We start from the raw sequence: 16,446 nt of genomic DNA on the forward strand, positions 1-16,446 counted from the left end.
AACAGATAATGTTTAGAGAGATTTCTGCTGTTGCTAATTAAAAATGTAAGGGCTATATTAACAAAGATGTAATCCTCTCCCATTATCTGCTTTTGCATCTTCTCATGCTCTGCAGAGACTGATGGTCATTCAAGCTTGAAAAGGATCTCGGATTTCCTGAGAAAGCATGGCAACTGCTTATTCCACCTCTTTTGTACAATTTTCTTGGGATTCTCATTAAAGTTATCCTACTAAATAAGTGACTTTCCTTTTCAAAACTTGTGTCCCTCTCCTGACATTCTCCCTACTTAATTGAAATCTGCAAAAATGTAGGTGTCTTAATTGTGAATTATCTGATTTCCAGAATAAATAATAAGTTATGATATTGACTGTTCATAAATTAAAAACATTCAAGATAAGAGAAAAAAACAAAGAAAGCCAACATAGTGACAAAAGTGAAATTGCTAAGCTGGTATTAGTAACACCAGGATTTCAGAAAAAAAAAAAAGTCCTTTTGATATATTTCTCCTATTACTCAATCCTGAGTAAAAGTCAGAGTTGGAAGACAAAAGCTCAGCAATATTGATGATCTGTCTATACTGTGTAACTACAGACACCTGCATCTTCACGGCCTCCTTGGCTTGCAGTGACTCTCATTAGCTGCCTGCACTAAAAGCAGTGAGCATACTCACGATTAACTTTGTGGCATGCTAGTCTAAGCTACTTATTATGGCCGTTAGCTCATGATTAAACTACATGTTCATAAAAATTGAGTATAAATAACTGCTTTCAGTGCTTGAGTGCAATTAAGGATGCCCAAATGAAAGTGTTTTAAGAGTGGATTACACCCAGCAGCCCTCTAAAATAGTTCCCTTTCACATAAAAGGGAGCAGCCCTGGAATTATGGAATTTTCTCTTTCCCATCCAGCCCTAGGGTTACTGGCTATCATATTAGCAACCACAAATTTAACAGCAGATTTTCTTTTAGCTTGGAAATAGTGTTATGGAAAATCGCTGTAACTTGAGAAGAAGCCCAAGGAAGTGCACCTCAGATTAATATTTTTCTTATATTTAAGAGGGTTTTATTATCCAGTCATATTGACCTGCAGTATTTCAAAGCTCAGCCTTTAATTTCTTTTGAACTTCAACCATCTTCCTAGATTTTTTAAAATACTTTCTCCAAGGCCCATTACAGATGAAAGAAATATTTCCTTGTGCTTTCTTCAGATATTATTCAGAAATCCAAATGGTGTTTTCAACATTATGTATTAATATTAACTTTTTGATCATCTCTGAAATTTATTCTAATTCTCATAGAAAAAATATTTTTATTGCTGAGGTAAATTAATTAGTTGGTTTAGAAAAAAAGAGCAGCATTTACATTCAGAAGTTCATATCAGATTACAACTTTTTTTTTCTGTATGTAAAATAAAGAATAATGTGTATAAGCCCATTTTCTGTAAAACCAGAAATATTAACCTGTGACTTTTAAATTAAACTTTACTTATACCATTCTTCTCTGGAAGCCTAACTCTTCTGATGCATTGAAAACAGGGTTTCTTTTAAACAGGTTTTTTTTTTAAAGTAAACTCATCTCAATATAATGATAATACAGCAATTTTGCACTTCTAAAGGGCTTTTTCATTTCAGACTTTCAAAGCAGCTTAGAAGTACTAAGGAGAATATTTTTAAAAGGAAGTTATATTAGCTGACTGATGCTCTTGTTAAACTCTGGGAAATTCTCACTAACTTCAGTCAGAGTAAATCAAGGCCAGTGATGAGTGTCTTGGGATACCCTTCTCCCACACCATCCACACCCGTTAAGTTATTTTACATAACTGATGATGTTAGGAAATAAATGCTCACTATTCATACTTCACACTGAAGCAAGAGCCATGATTCATTAAATCAAAGAGCAAAGCGCCATATTCAGAGGTCTGGGCTTGAATTTCAGAATATTTGGGTTGGGGTTTTTAATAAAGTTTAGGTAAAGAGTAAAGCTGTGCGGAAATTTGCTGCATGGGAAGGAAAAAATTTTAAATTATTGTTCCTTAATGGAGGAAAAAAAAGCTTGTGCTTGTAACAAAATTCAAAACAGGAATTTTGGAAATTCTGAAAATGTTCATTCCTAGTTTCTCCATTTATGACTCTTTAGCCATTTGCCCAAGGACTTCTGCAGAGACAGGAGAAACAATTAATTTTTTCACTTTCCCCAGCAGCTGCTGACAGAAATTACCACAGTTCCTCCCAGTGGCTCAGATTTGTTCAGTAGAGGTAAAGAGTATTTCTATCAGCAGTATTTCTGTGTTGCCTTCTTACACTGTCCCACGGGCTGACACACATTTACACACGTTGCATGGGGTGCTGCAGAGTCCTGACATGGAATAGAGTCCTGCAGCCCTTTTCAAGGATAGCAGAGCAGGTCCAAACAGAGCTGTCCCAGGACTATCCAAGGGATGTCTGAGGGCAAGTCAGGAAGAAAAGGATCACAAAATGCTGGTTGTGTATCCCTACATGTATCCCTATAGCACAGCCCAGGCAAGGGCCAGGGCTAAGGGAAGGGGCTGAGCTCCAGCGCAGCCCTCATGGGAGGAGGAGACCCATGGAGGCTGATCCCAGACCTTATTTGAAGTCACTGCCACATGGCAGCAGAAGTGGCTCTGGCCTCCGTCCCCAGGCCCAGAAGGGGAAGGAAGAGGAGTGGAATAGCGTGGACACTGCAGAACATGCAGCACACAGGGCCTTAGTGATCTTATCAATATTTGTGCATGATAGCTAGAATAAATGGCTGCTTTTCCTCACTCAAATATAGAGGAAGAGCTCTTGGCTGCAACTTGTTCATTTTCCTGCAACAGAGCTGCTTCACCCAACATCTGTCCATTATCTGAATATTGCATGTGTCTCAGTTACTCAATCACATGGTAGTGAAAATGACTGTGAAATCTTTGCATCGCTGTGCAAATTAAATGTTGCTTAAGCAAAAACAAAATTTTCAATGTTTTGTATTATCCTCTCTTCCCAGTAATGTGGACAACACTGGTGATTCTCAGCTCCAAGCATCACAAGAGAATCTGTTTTATACATTACTGATTGGAGCTCTCTGCTCAATTGCATATATGTAGAAAACTTAATGAACGTAGTTAAATAATTTGCTAAACTACATGTGTCACAGTTCTTGATCATATTCATTTGAATTTCATATTCATATATCATACCATTCATATTCATATCATATTCATCTGGATTTCTTGGCCATTACCCACTTTTTCCTATAGTTCTAAAACCTAGATTTTCATATCATAGACTATTTTCATAGACTATTCATATGAATGATATGAATATCACTCATGTGAGTGAAACAGCAGTCACAATCCTAATTCCCCTGAAGTATTTTCTAGTTTATTATCCAAAATTAGTTTATTGCAGATACTACATCTGGTGAATATTGCCTTGGTGATTCACAAGAATGCTGGCTAATGTTTTGATAAGTTGAGTTACAGGGGAAGATATGACAGCATAATCAGCTGTCAGAGACATTTCTTCTTCATGTGAATAAAACATTTGCCTGTGGATGTCAGGTGTATCATGAAGAAAGGAGAAAGACAGCTGTTTAATATGAAAGATGGAGCTCTTGAATGTTCATTATTGTATTAAAATTAGAGGATGAATTTTTTTACACAACCGGAGCCAACAAAAAATATTAGGAATTGTCATGGTTTAACACTGGCCAAATGCCATGCACCCATGAACGTCATTTACTCACTTTCCCCTGCCACACTTGGGCAGAGGAGAAAAAAGGGTTAATGAATAGAGATAAGGACCTGGAGAAAACACTCCAAGGGCAAAACAGGCTCATCTTAGAGACATAAAGTGAGTTTATTAGTAACAAAATCAAAGAAGGATAATGAGAAGTAAAAATAAGCTCTTAAAGATCACCTTTTTCCCCTATCTCTCTCTCCTTCCCACTGACAGTGCTGGGAGAGAGGACATGGGGGTTTGGTCAGTTCATCACCCGAGGTTTCCTTCCGCTGCTCTGGGAGAGGAGTCCTTTCCTTGCTGCACTGTGGGGTCCTTCCCATGGCAGACAGCGCTCCTGAACTTCACAGGTGTGGGTCCACTCTCACAGGCAGCAGTGTTACTGCACCTGATGGAATGTGAGTCCCTCCCACAGGCACACAGTCCTCCCAAAACCGCCATGGCATGGGTCTCTCTCTCCACAGGGTGCAGCCCTCCAAGGAGAGGCTGCTCCAGCCTGGAAGCAGGAGCCTTCTCTCTCCACTGGGTCTCTCAGTGGATCACAGCCTTGTCCAGGCATCCACCTGCTCCAGTGTGAGCACCTGCCCCACGGGCTGTGGGTGGATCTCTGCATCCCCCATGGATCCCCATGGGCTGTGGGTGGATCTCTGCGTCGCCCATGGATCCCCATGGGCTGTGGGTAGATCTCTGCATCCCCTGTGGATCCCCGTGGGCTGTGGGTGGATCTCTGCATCCCCCGCGGATCCCCAGGGGCTGTGGGTGGATCTCTGCATCGCCCATGGATCCCCATGGGCTGTGGTTGGATCTCTGCATCCCCTGTGGATCCCCATGGGCTGCAGGGGCGCAGCTGCCTCACCATGGTCTCACCACAGCCTGCAGAGGAATCTTGGCTTCGGTTTCTGGAGCATGTGCTCCCCCTCCTTCTTCAATGACCTTGGTGTCACCATGTTGTTTCTCTCACATGTTCTCACCTCCTCCTCTTCTCTGGCTAGAATTAAAACTGCATCACTACTTCTGTTTTGCTTCCTTCTTACATATATTATCACAGTGGTCTTACCATCCCCTCTGACTGGCCCAGCCTTGGACAGAGGCATGTCCATCTTCAGAGCCATCCAGGATTGGCTCTGCCAGACCTGATGGAAGCTTCTATCATCTCCTCACAGAAGCCACCTCTGTGCCCCCCCTCTGCTACCGAAAACTAGGTGGTGCCAAACCAACCCAGGAATGTTACATTAAAAGTGAAATATTGGAAATTGGACATGTATGGATTTTTATGAACTATAGATTTATCAGCGACTGGTTTTCTTGATTCATATTTTGAAGATTATTTCTGATATATCTTCCCAAATAATATCAGCATTTTGAAAATGTTTGAAATTTTGACAATCAGAAGTGATAGAAATAATATGATTGGAATTCTCTTACTATGTAGTATGATAATTAACCTTCACAGACAATGGTGATTATATTTTTTGCCATTGAGAAATGAAATTTAAAAAAAACAAAACCCCAATATATTTTCTTTTCCTGATTTTCTTAACTCAATAAAATAATCTCAATAAATTTAGAGGAAATCAGTACAGGTTGTGCAGGCTCTCATCCCCATTTTCATTCCTTTCGTTTCCTATAATTTTACATTTTAACATTCCAAAACTTTTGTGATTACACAAATTTTTGCATGGCAGAAGGAAAGTGTGTTAATAATATAAATAGACTTTCAAAACCATATCTTTTGATGTAGCCTAAATTATTTGGTACACATAAAGGAGCTGGTCATAACACAACTATGTGTTCTCTCTCTTTCTCACACTCTCTGTGTGCTTATAATGAATATTTCATTGCTGAACTTTTTTTTTTCAAATCAGTCCAAATATTTGATATGCTCACATGAATATATATTATGTCTATGTTTTTTCTTTTTTGTTCCTACAATTTCCTACAGTGAAAAGGCTTAGCATAATTTGATGCCTCAGGGTATGTTCCATATTCATTTAAAACCAGGTTATCACTGAAGTCAGAAAGACACCTTATGTCAGTGAGGTTTGTTTGCAGAAAGCTGCAATCAGATGTAGGAAATGTGCAACCACCGATGTCCACAAATGACAGTTCTGTTCTTTCAGCATAACAGATCTACAGTAAAATCAAGTACTGCCTTTGAGAAGTCAGAACTATCTTAAAAGTCTAGTTCAAAGGAGCAAATTCTCACCTGTTTCTACCTTGACAAACTAAGGATAAATGAATCACCCCTTTATGCTTCATGTAGTTCAATTGTTTAGTAAAACATATATTCAAACAGAGAGTCATAAACAAACTTTTCCTGCTTGGAAGTCGTTTTACTGTCAATGTTTTTCTCCAAAAGAAAAAAGGGAAAAACAAAGCATGACAAATCTTTGTCATATTTTAAAATTAATTCAGGAAAGTTGTTCAGTTATTTTGATGATATGAACCTGTGTAGAAAAGGACATAAAATAATGAAAAGCAGACACTTTTCACCAGAATAAATAACACCACCCCTGGATTGCGGTCTCAGCAGTGCCATGTGTTGACTTGCTCACTGATACAAGAAACTGGAGCAACATGACAGGTTGAAATGCTGGCAAGGTTCTTCCCTGTTATCTTAGCAAGCATCGTTTGGTGAGAGGGGATCTGCGGCTAACAGTACAAGTGGCTCCTGTTCCCCCTTACAGTCCCCGAAAGAGGGAGGGATTCACATTCCTTGGCTTGGTTGCCCCTCTCTGGGCGTCCTGAAAAGAGTCGCAGGCACTGGAATAATCAGCCTGTCTGTAATCCTTGTGCCGCTAGATGTCCCTGCACACCAAACTTTAGGAAGATCTGCCTGGACTACCCCGACACCTTAAGAGGCAGAACAGCACCCGCAGGTCAAGCGAAGATAGCCATAAAATTTGTTTGAGCAGAACTTGACCATTATTTTTTTAGGTAATAATTACAGTAACTAGAAACAATGCTGAAGATTATCCACCCTGCATTACCAAACATTATTATTAATTGACACAAATGTAAGATCTGTGGCATGGTATTGACAGGCAGCATCATTTAATCTAAGTAATGTCTTCCCTCACAAGGGTAAAAACGATGTATTGAAATCAGCCTGTTATGCTTGATATAAACTTGAAATGCCCTTGGTGCTCTGTATATGCTCAATAAACTTGAAATGCCCTTGGTGCTCTGTATGGAAGGGCATTTTTAAGGCAGCAACCATCAAAAAATTTTCAAAAAACAGATATAATGCTACTTTAATTAAAGCAAACATTTGCATATACTGATTTGAATAGAATAAAATAAGTATTTTTAAAGAACTGGGACAGGACATATATATCAAAAAACACCTTTTCTAAATTACACTAATTTTGATCCAAAAATGATCCTTAATTAGTTAGGATTTTTTAATGGTTAGAAACACATAAAATGTTTGCAAAATCATTTGTACAGTAGTATGCTGCAGGGATATTTGTTTTTGAGCAGCACTAGAAAGCTGATGTGCAGCAAATATTTTGTTGTCTCCTGGAGGAACTAAACTTGGCAAGAAAATCTTTGCATAAAAACAAACATTAGATGTCTGCTTGTTGTGGGTATAATTTTCTTTGTGTTCTTGGAGGAAGCATTTAGGTTTGGCTCTTTTCTTTCATAACAGTAGAATATTGCTTTGAATAACATGCTTCCTGTAGATTTCTGCTTCAGAAATTCAGCATCAGGAAAAAAAGGTGGGTCACATCTACTGGTAATTTAAAAATACTGCTTTTTTCACTAAGACTTCAAAGTTTGAATCATATTCCATACCTACAGAAAATAACTGAAGAATAAAATAACCATCGGAAGGAAGTGGGGTTTTTTTACAGGACTAAATTAGTACTCCATCTTGGTTTTCTTGCAGTGTGCTCTTTCAGTTCATTCAGTTATTGTAACTCCTTATTTCTGCCTGTTGAATTAGGGAAGCAGCAAATGATCAATGCTGTTTCCTCTACTGTGGAAAATGGTGCTGTATGTAGCAAGTACTCTTCCCTAAAAATGGAATCTGTGGAGGATTCAGAAGTATCTGTATGTAGCATATCTCTCCCCTCACTCCTTTCCTATTTATAAAAAAGTGACAATATTTAGGTTTACTCTGACCCTGATATTTTTCCTTTCTGTTATATAATCTTGGGTGTTTCGTTGTTGGATATTGATTGGTTTGGTTTGCTGGGGTTCTTGGAGGGGCAGATGGGGATGTTTGAGGGGTATTTTTTTCTTAATTTTAATTTTTTTTTCTGGAAAGTATCCATCAGAAATACTCTCCCTTTTCCCTTCAGGGCTAGGAAGATTTCACTGAAACCTTTTTGAGCCTGAATTACAAAAATGCAAAACTAACTCACAGAATAAAATTATGGAGAACACACTTGGGAAGTATCACTATATACTTGTCCTGGTCTTAAGTTCTTCCTTAGGCAACCAGCACCAGTTGGTAAAGAGTGAATATATGGCTAAAGAAACCTTGAAGAGGTCTTGTTCTTCCTATATAATGCAAGATATCTCACTTTTTTTGTTTGTTTGGGATTTTTTTGTTTTGTTAATTTTTTGTTCAGAGCATTCTTTTTGCACAGACTTAATCTCTCTGAAGGATTTGTGGTTGGATATAACTGCCATGATTTTCTTGTTTGCCTTTTTGTTGTAGATGGAACATCTACAGAGTGTGCACACAGAAGCTTAGTGTTACACTTGGTTTCAAAGTATGAAGATACACCTACCATTTTGCAGTGGGAAAGCAGACCAAGGTATTGATTGCTCTGGAGAAAAACTCCACAGTGAATGTGTGAGAGACAGAGATTGCCCACAGGGACAGAAGTTTTAAAGTAATTATTTTCCACTAATAAATTCCTTGTTTGGCTATAGGAGGAATGAATAGCTTTATTTTAGTAAGGAACACATGATGCATGGATTTCTGTACAACAATCTAATGCCCTGTTGCTAGACTGCCAAGCTGTCTACTCAGTTTTGTTATAAAGAAAGTTGTACACAAGTAACAACAGTGCTATATTTATAGCAAAACCACAGCACACAGTTTTTTTGTGAGGCTTTATTCTAGTCACTGCATCCTGTGTGAGCAGCAGGAATTGCAGAGATCAAATGAATGCATGACTCTGGGATGGGATCCCCACTGATGTGTGTACCAGTAATTCAAGCAGCCTAATATGTGACAGCATATGAGGCAGGAGATACTAAGAGTATGAACTTTCTGCTTCTTCCTTATCCTTTTTTTTTTTTTTTTAAGCAGCAGAAGTAATATTTCAGGAATAAGTACAGATTTATATAATAATATATTTGTGAGAAAATTTTTCATAGACATTCCCAAAGAATCTAGTGCATGGCATATTTTACTATTACTTGTATCAATTATTTACACTTTTTTCTAAGGGATATAGTTGATTGTTTTTAATGTTCTAAACAGGAATGATAAACAAAGAAATGTATTGGAGCTGTACTGTAGAAATATAAGCCAAGTGTTTGAAGCAAAATATTCTCAGCTTTAAAATGGTCCTTAGGCTTAACTTTGTGTTTGAGACAATCTTAGCCAAGACCCAGAAGCAGAAAGAATTTAAGTAAAACCTTCACGGAATTACAGTAAGTATCAATTTGTAGCTGCTCTGCGCTGGTCATTTTTGCAGGGAACATAAGCCAACTACAGAAGCACTAAGCAGATCAGCAAGTAAAAGTATATAGATAAAACTTAAAAATTAGTTTTATGTTAGAAAGGCATAATTACCTACTCCAAATCTGGCTAGTAACTAGGCACTAACATTGCTAATTTTATGAAAGTTCCTGAAAATGTTCAATATCAAAATGATGAAGACATTAATTTCCCATCTCATGCAGAAAATGTCACTTCCAGCAGCACAGCAGAAGGTGATTGGTGATTACTTGCTAAATAGAAATATTCCCACATCCTGAATCTCTAGAGTGACTTCCTATGAGTTCCACAATTACTCTAGGAGACAACCATCTCAACTTCCCCATAGGAGATAAAGATACTTAGTCTGATTGAAAACAGATGTTTAATAGAGAAGTTAAAAGATATCACAAACAATGCTCTTCTCTCTTAACATCCATTCTGGCTACAAGGGAACGAGAAAGTCTAAAATAGCTTTAACTGGGGTCACAGGTCACCATAGCAGTGGCTGTAACAGTAGGAATGGAATCTTTAGACTCTCATGACATTTTAAAATGAATTCTCTACAATGACATATTTCTATAAAAGAAAGGCTTCAGTAAAGGCATAAGACTATAGAAAACTGTTACAGAGAGCAGAAACCCAAACATACTCAAGCAGGAATAGGCCTGGAAAGAGAAAAAAAGCTTCTCTTTTCTATGAAACACTCTGTTATACAGAGTGACTCATATTTTGATTTATTTTTTTTAAGAATCATAAAAATGGGGACTTTAAGTCACTAGCTTTGAACAGGTCAGCTAGCCATAAAGCCTGACCTTGTGGCCTCCCAGAGCTACAGCAGCTCTTGAGGTTGTGACTAGCTCCTGATGAGCTGTACCAGCAAATGCAATCATACCTACTTTTCATTTTCTTATTATTATTTTGGTATTGACCCTTACAACAGGATAGAAGCAAGCACACTGAATTTTAAGGCAGAATCCACTAGAGATGACTGTGTCAGCAGTAAGTCGCAGGCTCTTTAATGATTTTTGCACGTTGAACATGCATAGGGAGCTCATCTGGGGAAGGGACATCTAAAAAGAGGAATTTTTTTCTTAACCTTTTTTGACAGGCAGTGATGGTAAAAGTACTGTGAAAAGTTATTACAAAAGTGATTCTTGACAGATAATTGCTTATAAAAATACAGATGTGGGAAGCCAGGAATTTCAGAACGCCCCAAGTTTGGAGCTCCAGGGAGTTTTACTTTCCCGAACTGAAAACCTGTGTGGATATCATCTCAAGAAAGGTCATTCAGGTCTCTAGACTTTCCTTGTCAAAGAATATGAAGCCCTTGGACTCCTGGCAAGAAAGGAAATTACCAAAGCTTTAGGGTTTTCCTGGGTCAGCATTCCCTGGAGGAATTCAAAGTGTCTCCAAACGACTCACTTCAAATACAGTCAGAGACCTTTGTTAATCCTCCTCCCATGTACTTACGTATGCATCTGAAGAATCACAACATATTGCTGTTTTGCTTTATTGAGAGCACAGGGGGAGAGAAATTGTTTGAGTTTTACTGAGTTAAGGGGCAAAGAGCAATGTCTCTTGACAGTCATTAACTATCCACCAGCTCACCAAAGACATGAGCTTTGTACTGTCCGAAGAACCAATGTATTGGGTGTCTTTGGGGGTCATTCTTTAACTACCTCAGTTTCCTCTCATCTAGCTTATGTGCTTTTAATTCTGCTTTCAGTCTGCTTTGTAGACCAATAAAAATGTAAATTAACACTATTCCTCTAATTTATGATTGTTTTATTTGCAAAAGGAATTTAGGAATCTTATATCCCCCTATCCTAATAATTATGGCAAAATTATTTTCCTTAAATGCTCTGTGACGAAATAAGAATATACCATTTTAATGAATACTTAAAGAAGTTTTTCTGTAAGAGATTTCTTCAGTCAGATTGTCTACCTTCTTTTTCCATGGATTACTCTACAGTATCCTCACAGTTACAGGAAAATAATGATCTATTACACTGGCATGAAATCAGCATGGTGTTTCTCCAGCAATACACTAGATCAAATCTTGAACATAGCAGTAGTACAGCAGTATCATGTTGACAATGATTCAAACTAGCATATCATTAGTGCTACTGTACATCACTTCAGAGATAGAACATGTTAATGCCTCATCAGATTGATGTTACTGAAGCAAAAAGCATTAGCATAATGCAGGGGTGATGTAAGTATGATAGGTAAGCTTTCTACTACTGCTGTAATATTAAGTATTAGCATAATGCAGTGGTGATGTAAGTGTGCTAAGTCAATTTTTCCTCTTAATCATTCTTCCAATTAATTTATCTGTGGAAAGTCCATATATATTCACTTTACATGTGAAGGTCAGATTGTGCTACTCTGGTACTTATAACTAATTTAATTAGGACAATCAAGCCTGCTATTTGCATTGCTTAAGTGAATTAAAATTTTGCTACTGACTTAAAAGAAATAAGATAAAATTTCAGTTGAAAAACACTGTCCCGTTCACTATAAGAAACTTTGATGCTGAGAGAAAGACTAGCATAACACATTGACTGGAAATTCAGGCAGGTGCCTTCAGCTCCTGGTGGTTACCTGTATGATTCCTAGGTTTATGATTGATGTAACTGATGTAACAGCAAACTAACTTAATGATTTTTTGCAAGTCACATCTTACTGAGAAGTCTATCTTTCCTGCAGCACCTGGGTATTTTGTTGATTAAAACACTTGTGTTGTTGATTGTTTATCACTAGTATTAATAAAATGTGTAGCACATTAGAATGGCAATCTGGTTTCTACAGCCTTCTAAGTAGTCTTTGATTAGTCTTCATTAAAGATTTAATAAAATGATCCAGGATAGGAAAAAAATATCTATTTTGCACAGTTTAGTTTGTTTGGGGTTTTTTTGTTGTCCACAGAAGAAAATTATTATTAATCAACAGCAGGATCGAAGAAAGGTATTGACACCAGATTTTTGTTAGCAGCCAGAGCAGAAAAAGTTTCTACTTCTCCCACAACTGGATTCTTGAAAAAGCTTGACACCCTTGATCTCTTCATTTCTGTAGGGTGGGATCTGGGGGAACATGGCCAGGCAGAAAGGTTCTGAATTTATTCCTAGCCTGAATATATTGTTGCTGGATCTTTGTTGTCCTCCCTCCCTTTGTTGTCGCGGGAAAATGATGGTCTGAGTGTTTTTCTCCCATTTGATGAGATGGATGAGACCAATTGGGCTCTGAGACTGTTACTTTTCTTGAAGTGTAAGATGGAAATAGAAAGTGAAAATATGGTGGGATTGAGTAAAGGTACTAACAAAAACCATCCTCCAGATTTTTTGTAATAAAAGGATGGCTGGATTATTTCCAAGGCATAGATAATTATTTTCAAGTCATTCAAACCTGCATCAAAACATCCACAATGTTTACACCACAGTTCACTACACCCCACAATGATTGCAGAAAGTTTGTTTCTTTGTAAACCATTTATGCACAAGATTTACTCACTGAAATTTACTTAAGAGCTTAAGCAGCTTAAACTGAAGAAGGTGCTGGGCCAGTTTCTCTATACTGTATTTTGCCAAGAAAAGTTAGACCAGATGATCCTGATGTCCCTTCCCACCTGGTATTTCATGATTGAACAGATTGTGGAAAGGAATTACAGGGCAAACACAGTTAGGGCAGAAGTGCCTGATTAATGTGATTTATAGCAGGTTTCTGTGAGTCAGTACATCAGTTTGTTATGTGATAAGTATTACACATAGAGCTCAGTATATACCCCCTTTCACAGTTGTTCAGCAACTAAATTTCAGAGCAACTTTTCATCAGGCTGGCTGCAGGCCTGCACTGGAAATCAGTTCCCAGGAATCCATTAGCGTTCCAAGTCACTGAGCAGCAGGACAATTCTCAGCCTTCCCACAACACACCACAAGTGATTTAATGTTTTAATACTAAGAGGTTTTGTTGTGGTTAAGCAGTTTGTGAGTGCTGTGTCACCTACCTTAGTGTCCTGGAAAGATTTAACAAGACTCCCCTGTCTGGTCCATAACCAATTAGGCCTGCTTGTAACTTGACTTTCTAAATGACTATGCTCTTCATTCGGGTTTAGTTGCAGTCAAGTAAGCTTCAGGATTTATCATTTTACCTCTTTCTCACATAGTCTTCTCTCCATACTCACCTGAAGGGAGATTCACTGCCATTGGTATGCTCTTTCTGTGTTTAAGTTTCTTCTTAACAGAAAGCGAGATCATTGTTCCAGCACCAGCTTTCACATACTTACCCTAGAGATTATTTTGCCTGTTAGATTAAACTCACATTTTCCTACATATGCAACTAGAGAATGTTTGATTCATTTACATTCTGTTGAAAAATCTAATTCACTTGGGCTTCTTGAAATTCTTACTTTCTTAAATATTCTTCCCCTAATAAATTCCTCATGCTAGAGAGAAAATATATCTATGTATATATGTGGTGGTTTTGGCTGGGTTGGAGTTCATTTTCTTCATGACATCCAGTGTTGAGGTTTGTGCTGAAAACAGGGTTGATAAAATAGAGATGTTTTTGCTGTTGCTGAGCAGGATATAAACAGAGTCAAGTTCTTTCTGTTTTTGTATGGCCAGGCTAGTGAGGAGACTGAGGGTGCAGGGCAGGTTGGGAGGGACACAGGTGACCCAAACTGACCACAGGGTTATTCCATCCCACATGGCATCATATTCATAATACATAAAGTGAGGATATAAAGTGAGGGAAGAAGGAGGAAGGGAGGGATATTTGGAGTGATGACATTTTTCTTCTCAAATAGCTACTGATCATGATGGGGCCCTACTCTCCTGGAGGTGGCTGCACATCTGCCTAACTATGGGAAGCAGTGTTTTACTTTGCTAGCCTATATGGACATTTTTTCCCCTATTCAACTGTGGTTATCTCAACCTATGAGTTTTCCAGCTTTTAATCTTCTTCTTCTACCCCTGATCACACTAGTGGCAGAGTGAGAAAGTGGGTATGTGAGGCTTGGCTCTTGCTGGGGTTAAACCACCACAACATATTACATATAAAAAAATATTTAAATATGTACTACCAGAGATGAGGAGTCAGAGAGCAGAAAAAGGCCAAATAGATAGTCCTATTCTCTCTGTTCTGCCTTGTAGTGTTAAGCAGCTTGCACAGGATCTGTGCCCTTTCCTCTCCTTTTATGACTTTATCTTGTCTGAAAGAACCCCATGGATCAATGCATCTGAAATTCCTCTTGTCAGCTCATAACAAGAACAGAGAATGTTTTGACATGCAAGAATTTTAAAATATCTCTAGATTTCACTTAGGATTTTCAGACAAATTTTAGGTAGAACAAGGAAGAAGAAGTAAGCAGACTCTTGAGATTTCATTGAGATAAGGTGACTCCTAACCATATTTAACTGTTGAAAAAACTACATCTGCTCTCCTTTAAAATAGAAAATAGATTCTTCCTTTACCTCTCAACAGTCCTATAGAGCTCTGGAGGAGCAGGTAGCTTCCACACTTTTCATTTATTAAGGACGTTGCTCTGTGTCTGTGTTGATTAATGAATCTCACATTGACAAGAAAGGCTGCTGTGACACAAAGTAGTTACAGGGTATGTTTTAAAGAACCTTCCTCATATGCCTAATTTCTTAGCTATCATTATCATGTTGTCTGTCATTTTCAGCCAATCTGCTGCAGCTAACTGACTCAATGAAAGAGTACATCCTTATTTGTCAAAAGTAATTAAAATAATTCACTACACTGGAGCATGCATGCAGCCTGTGCACAGCTGAAGAGCATCCTGTAGGTGAGAAGATTCTATTTTCCCTTCAATTATGATTTTGATTTATGTGTAATCATTCTTTGTAGTGTATAAAAAGAAATTTACAGAGCCTTTACAAATTCAAAATCCATGCGCCTTGAATTTCTGCCAAACTTTACTCGTGTTCTGCGTCTGATGGCATCAGACAAATGAACAGTAAAATTGCACCAAGTCAACTGTGGAGCTCTATGAAGCATGGGAGTCCTTTTGCTATTTTACTTCCTTTGTTTGTGATGGAATAGTGGGTTTTGTTTGGATGTGTATTTTAGCTCTGCTCATCCACCACTGTAACTACTGGAAACCCATTGATATTCCCTGTAGTCTGGAGCCTACAGTCACTGACTCTTATGAATTCTTCTGCTGATAGCAGAAAGTGAAGGACTAGTTAGTCAACAAAACTCTGATCCAAATAATTATTGATGGAAAGCTATTCCAATACCTGAGCTGTATCTCAGAATGTGTGTAATTACTCTGTAATTTAATCAGAGAAATCCTCTAAAATATAGAAAACTTTGGATTATTTTCAGCTCCTGTAGGCCCAGTACCACAGAAGTTGAGATTCATACATGAGAGGAGCCACTGGTCCTTCTGGGTTATTACTGCTCTCTCTCAGTGCTTATCAAATAGAATTTGAATTTTCCAATTCTCTGATTTTTGCATCAATTTGTTCAGTAATTACAGATCTGTAGTAGATATTGGCTAGATAATATACCTACATTACTTTTCTCAAGAAGCTGGTGAACAGTTTTAGGTACAACTGATGGAACAGACACAAGTAATGTTTTTTTACCACTAGAATTAAAGCATCTGAATAAAACAGATAACTGTCATGCACATTATGTAAACTTATCCCCAGACCTACCATCCCCTGACTGCAATATGTGAAGGTGCAACTTCATTAGAAATCACCAACAGATCTCTAGGAGCTGATTTGATTCTTTGTTCAGTTGCACTCCCTCCTTTAAAATTGCAATATATCCTTTAAACTATTAATTTTCTGTGCATGGGATTTATTCTATGGCAGGCATACCAAATATTTGTTGACACATAGATTCTGTTTTCTGGCTTTTTCTTTACAGCTTCTTTTTCCCCAGTGGCCATACTAAACAATGTTTAATACATTTAACTAAGAAATGAAAGTCTAAACATAAGACTGGATTGGTTTGGCTCCTTCACAGGAAAAATGAAAACTATTTTAGGCACTTTTTTATTCTTGTTATGGTTT

Source organism: Geospiza fortis, unplaced genomic scaffold, assembly GCF_000277835.1.
Source record: "Geospiza fortis unplaced genomic scaffold, GeoFor_1.0 scaffold100, whole genome shotgun sequence".
Taxonomy (NCBI): Eukaryota; Metazoa; Chordata; class Aves; order Passeriformes; family Thraupidae; genus Geospiza; species Geospiza fortis.